This window comes from Lolium rigidum, chromosome 7, assembly GCF_022539505.1.
Source record: "Lolium rigidum isolate FL_2022 chromosome 7, APGP_CSIRO_Lrig_0.1, whole genome shotgun sequence".
Taxonomy (NCBI): Eukaryota; Viridiplantae; Streptophyta; class Magnoliopsida; order Poales; family Poaceae; genus Lolium; species Lolium rigidum.
The window spans coordinates 228,151,906-228,157,674 of NC_061514.1; positions in this window are offsets into that span (position 1 = coordinate 228,151,906).

Genomic DNA, 5,769 nt, shown 5'->3' on the forward strand with positions numbered 1-5,769 from the left:
ATAAATAACATAAAGCTCAAATGAGAAAAACCTTAAGCTTTATTTGAACAACACACAAATTACATTGTCATTTATAGTATTCTTATGAATATTACAATATATCAAGTAAATGAAAAAGTAATAAATACAAAAGGGAAAATTACATGAATATATAACTAAAGCCTATCTAATTATCATCATCTTGACCTTGATCAAGCCCTGGATGATTTGATCTTCTTCCAAACCTACACAACAAGAAACACAAGTCACAACATTACAACAAGTGGCAAAGCCACTTGGCAGGTTAGTAAAAATGGAAATTCAGGGGGATAAGCTTGCACAGCCGAGATGATCCACTCCACAGGGCACAAGTTTCAACCTGTGAAGCACACAGCTCACAAGGATGCTTGTATGAGCACCAACACACAACCACATTGGCTAGTCACCAAGCCAAAACAGCCTGGTTGTCGACCAAGGAGTAGAGCACCAGGAGGTATAAAACCTTTTCAACCCCAAACCCTAGATGCTCATCGACACAAGCATCACAAGGCAAGAACAGCAAGAACACCACAGTAGCCAAAACCATGCAGCATCTATTCCACCAAGAACAGATAGTTGTTGATCAAGAAATGGAGTAGAAGCTCACAGTTGATCACAAACCAGAGGAGGAGAAGGGCAAGCACAACATCAATCTCACATAAGCAGAAGCAAAACCTCTACATCAACAAATATCTAGGAGCTGGAGTGAGGTATACCACAAATTCATGAGCAAGCACTGGTTTTGCTCATAATACAAATCATGTGCATAATCCACACAAGCCAGGGCAAGGCTACCCGGTTTGTGTCATCATTTGGTACTAAACCATATGATGCTAGCAAAATAAGGGAGAGGCTAGTAGAAATCCATCTTAGGGGACACTGGTTAAATCAAGTGAATCACCACTGAGTCAACCAAGGGAATCCAGCAAGGAATTGATCCAAAGCTAGCCAACCCAAACTCACCTAGCAACCTATAGCTAGCCAAACCATCAGACATATATACATTTTTATGTCTATTTCATTTCAACATCAAATATACTGGAATCACATGAATGACCACCAATATTATTGCACAGAAGCATACAAAAGGGGTAGGAGCAACCATATCTAGCAAGCAATGCATTGCTAGGGTCACAACAGCTACCAAGCCACCCACACAAGCCAACCAGACAAGAATATCATTACTCCTAGGAGTTCAGACACAAGTGGAGGTGCCAACAAGTGTTGGTTTCCATCCATAACTTGCACAGATGCACATGAATCACCACATCATCAAGCAGTTCATGCCTGTTTGTCAGAAATAGGAAGCAAAGCTTCACTGACAAGCACAAGCAACTGAAATAGCCTACACAGATGCAACCAAGGGCATCAGATGGATCACCAAGCCACAGCCATGCTTACACAAGCAACATCAAGCACCAGTACTTGGTGTAAAGCTTCAGAGATAAGCAAAGCACCATATAAACAAGGAATAACTGAATACAGTAAGCATCAAGGAACAACATATGAGAATACAAATATAAATTCACCTTTTATAATTGTATCCAGAAGCACATCAAGGAAATGATGTACCACTGAATCAAATAACACAAGGATTGCACAGCAGCACTCAGCCTACATCACTGTCACTTGCACATGCAAGAATTGCTCAAGGCAATTAGCCAGAGACATTAAGTATAGATAAATAGGAAGATACAGAGGCACATCAGCAGCTAGAGCAACATGGCAAAGCCATGAGCATCATAGCAACATGAGCATGAGCATGAGCATCACAGTATGAACATGAGCATGAGCACAGTAGTAGCTGCAGATAGGCACATACATAAGCATTCCAGTAGAAGCATAGGCCAGAGCATAGCAGAAACAGTAGACAAATAGGATGGAGCAGCATAGGCCAGAGCATAGCAAAAACAGTAGACAGGGTAGAGCAGCAACCATATCAGCAGCAGCTCTAGCCATGGCCTAGATGGCCAGGAGCATGAGCCCAACATCAATAGCACTACAAGAAAAGTTGCCTTGGCCGACGAAGTTGAAGTCGCGCCGTGGTTGCTGGTGTACCATGGCCGACGATTTTTGGTCCCTCCGTGGTGCATGTCAAAACTTTTTTTTTCTCGTTTTTGAGGCCACCTAGCCCGACGAAAGCGGCCAAAACGTCGCGTATGGTGGCCCGGGACGTGGTGCATCTCGAAATCTCGGGTTCGCCGGCCGAGTCAACGCAAATCCGCACCGCCGAGGGATGTAGGGCCCGGATGGCAGCCTCTGCGGCATTGTTTTTTTTCTTGATCGCGCCATCTCGTTCAACGTTCTCCGATCGAGCCGTTTACGATGCGGGATCATGGGTCCCGCATGTCATCCTCTATGAACCAAAATTCTTTCTATTCTTGGATTTTTTTTGACCCCCGATTTCCGGCTACTTCCTTTTTCTTTTGATCCCTTGCCGCCTTGGAAACATTGAGACCGCTGCTGCTAAATGGGACCCGCATGTCATCCTCTATGTGCAATCAACTTTCTTTTCTTGGAGTTTTTTTTGGCACCTCAAATTTGGTCACTTGCCTTTTTCTTTCGATCCCTTGCCGCCTCTCAAACGGTGATACCGCTGCTGCTAAATGGGACCCGCATGTCATCCTCTATGTACTATAAAACTTTCTTTTCTTGGAGTTTTTTTTGGCACCTCAAATTTGGTCACTTGCCTTTTTCTTTCGATCCCCTGCCGCCTCTCAAACGGTGATACCGCTGCTGCTAAATGGGACCCGCATGTCATCCTCTATGTACTATAAAACTTTATTTTCTTGAATTATTTTTGGCACCTCATATTTGGTCACTTGCCTTTTTCTTTCGATCCCCTGCCGCCTCTCAAACGGTGATACCGCTGCTGCTAAATGGGACCCGCATGTCATCCTCTATGTACTACAAAACTTTCTTTTCTTGAATTATTTTTGGCACCTCATATTTGGTCACTTGCCTTTTTCTTTCGATCCCCTGCCGCCTCTCAAACGGTGATACCGCTGCTGCTAAATGGGAGTGATGTCTACGGGAGCTTCTATTCTTGTAGACAGTGTTGGGCCTCCAAGAGCAGAGGTTTGTAGAACAGCAGCAAGTTTCCCTTAAGTGGATTACCCAAGGTTTATCGATCTCGGGGAGGAAGAGGTCAAAGATATCCCTCTCATGCAACCCTGCAACCACAAAGCAAGAAGTCTCTTGTGTCCCCAACACACCTAATAGGTGCACTAGTTCGGCGAAGAGATAGTGAAATACAGGTGGTATGAATAAGTAGTAGCAACGGCACCAGAAAAGTGCTTTGCCCAGGACAATAAACAAGCAGTAGTAACGCAGCAGTAGTAACGCAGCAGTAGTAACGCAGTAAAACAGTAAACAAGCAGCGATAGCAGTATTTAGGAACAAGGCCTAGGGATTAGACTTTCACTAGTGGACACTCTCAATCATTGATCACATAACAGAACAGATAAATGCATACTCTACACTCTTGTTGGATGATGAACACATTGCGTAGGATTACACGAACCCTCAATGCCGGAGTTAACAAGCTCCACAATAATGCTCATATTTTAGTAACCTTTAGTGTAAGATAGATCAAAAGACTAAACCAAGTACTAGCATAGCATGCACACCTGTCACCTTCATGCATATGTAGGAGGAATAGATCACATCAATATTATCATAGCAATAGTTAACTTCGCAATCTACAAGAGATCATGATCATAGCATAAACCAAGTACTAACACGGTGCACACACTTGTCACCTTTGCACACGTGCGGGAGGAATAAAACTACTTTAATAACATTGCTAGAGTAGCACATAGATAAATTGTGATACAAACACATTGCAATCATAAAGAGATATAAATAAGCACCTCACTATGCCATTCATCGGTGAATAAGTATTCTGTGAAATATAGCCTAAGAGACCCACACGGTGCACACACTGTCACCTTTACACACGTGGGACAAGGAGTCTCCTGGAGATCACATAAGTAAAACTCACTTGACTAGCATAGTGACATCTAGATTACAAGCATCATCATATGAATCTCAATCATGTAAGGCAGCTCATGAGATTATTGTATTGAAGTACATAGGAGAGAGATGAACCACATAGCTACTGAGTACAGCCCCGAGCCTCGATGGAGAACTACTCCCTCCTCATGGGAGCGACGAGCGGTGATGAAGATGGCGGTGGAGATGGCAGCGGTGTCGATGGAGAAGCCTTCGGAGGCACTTCCCCGCTCCGGCGGGTGCCGAACGGAGACTCCTGTCCCCCGGATCTTGGCTTCACGATGGCGGCGGCTCGCGGAAGGTTTTCCGTATCGTGGTTTTTCGTATCGGGGTTTTCGCGACGGAGGCTTTATATAGGCGAAGAGGCGGCGCAGGAGGGTCGAAGGGGTGGCCACACCATATGGCGGCGCGGCCAGGGCCTGGGCCGCGCCGGCCTATGGTCTGGGGGCCCAGTGCCCCCCCTCACTACAAGAAAAGTTCTGATAGACAACGTCTCAAAATCGTCCGCTAAGGGGTATTTTTCGTCGCCTATGGGCCTAACCCGACGATATGGGTTCTGTTGTGGAGCTGCGTCGGGCAAAGTCCTACGACGATATTTTCGGTCCGTCGCGCTTGGGCGCCCTTCCGCCACGGAAAATCGGACCGTTGCCCAAGTGTTTCCGGGAGCCCGTTGACTCGCCGACGTCATGCAAGCCGACACGTGGCGGACGCCGTTAGCGGCGGTTAACGGCGTTAACCGAGCTGAAACCCCGTGGTAGATGGTAGGCCCACACGAGGCTCGCCACGTCTTAAGCGGGCCGGCCCAATAAGTTTGCGGGCCGGGCCAGTCGACATAGTTTGACCGGTCAACTATATAGTCTGGGCTGGTCCATTAGTTACGTGGGCCGGGCCTAACCTCTAAGGTTGGCTGGTCAAAACTTTAATGGGCCGGCCCACTAAGCATGTGGGCCGTCCTTAGTTTTTCCTCGCCTTTACCCAAACGTTTGTCCGAACCGCCGCGTGGTGAGCTCTGACGGAAGGAATCCGTTGGGTTGGCCGTTCCGTGGCCGACGAGTGGGTCGTGTCGTTTGTGGGGTCGCGTCGTGTGGGACCGTCGTGTGGGGCCGGTGGTAGGAAGGGACCGCGTGGGACAGGACGAGCCGTGTTTGTGGGCCGTAGCGTGGTGGGGCCTAGCGTGTGGAGCCGGTAGTCCGGACGGGGCACGAGTGGTTTCGTCTCTTTCGCCCAGAGCTAGCGCTTTCAATGTACCTTTTTCCTCTCTATCGCTCGATCTCATATTTGATAGCCCAAATTGCAGCAAATCTAGAAGCTTCTCCTTCTCGTTTTTTAACGCCATTCATTTCTTTATGCCTTCGTTTTTACCCAATCAGTAGGAAATCTAGGGCACAACCAGAGAGAAAATATAGGATAAGCCGCATACAACAACCAACATAGTATAGATATATTCAGACAGATCCAAATGTAGTACCGATAGATCCAACATAAGCTACATTTTACATGAATTTAATCTGCTCTACGTATAGAGCACACATACAGAGAGCGCAGGCACGTTCAATCGCCCTCCTGTGTGGCGTGTGACTCGCTTGGAGGTTACAGTGGAATCCCAAGTGCTTGTGTTTGGCCATGTACGCATGCACGTTCACGTACTTCCAACTCTAGCGCCATGGCCGCCAATGGATTCAAACATGGTTCACAGGTGTTGAAGTTGGTGGCCGAAGAGCCTCCCGTTGCAGAAAG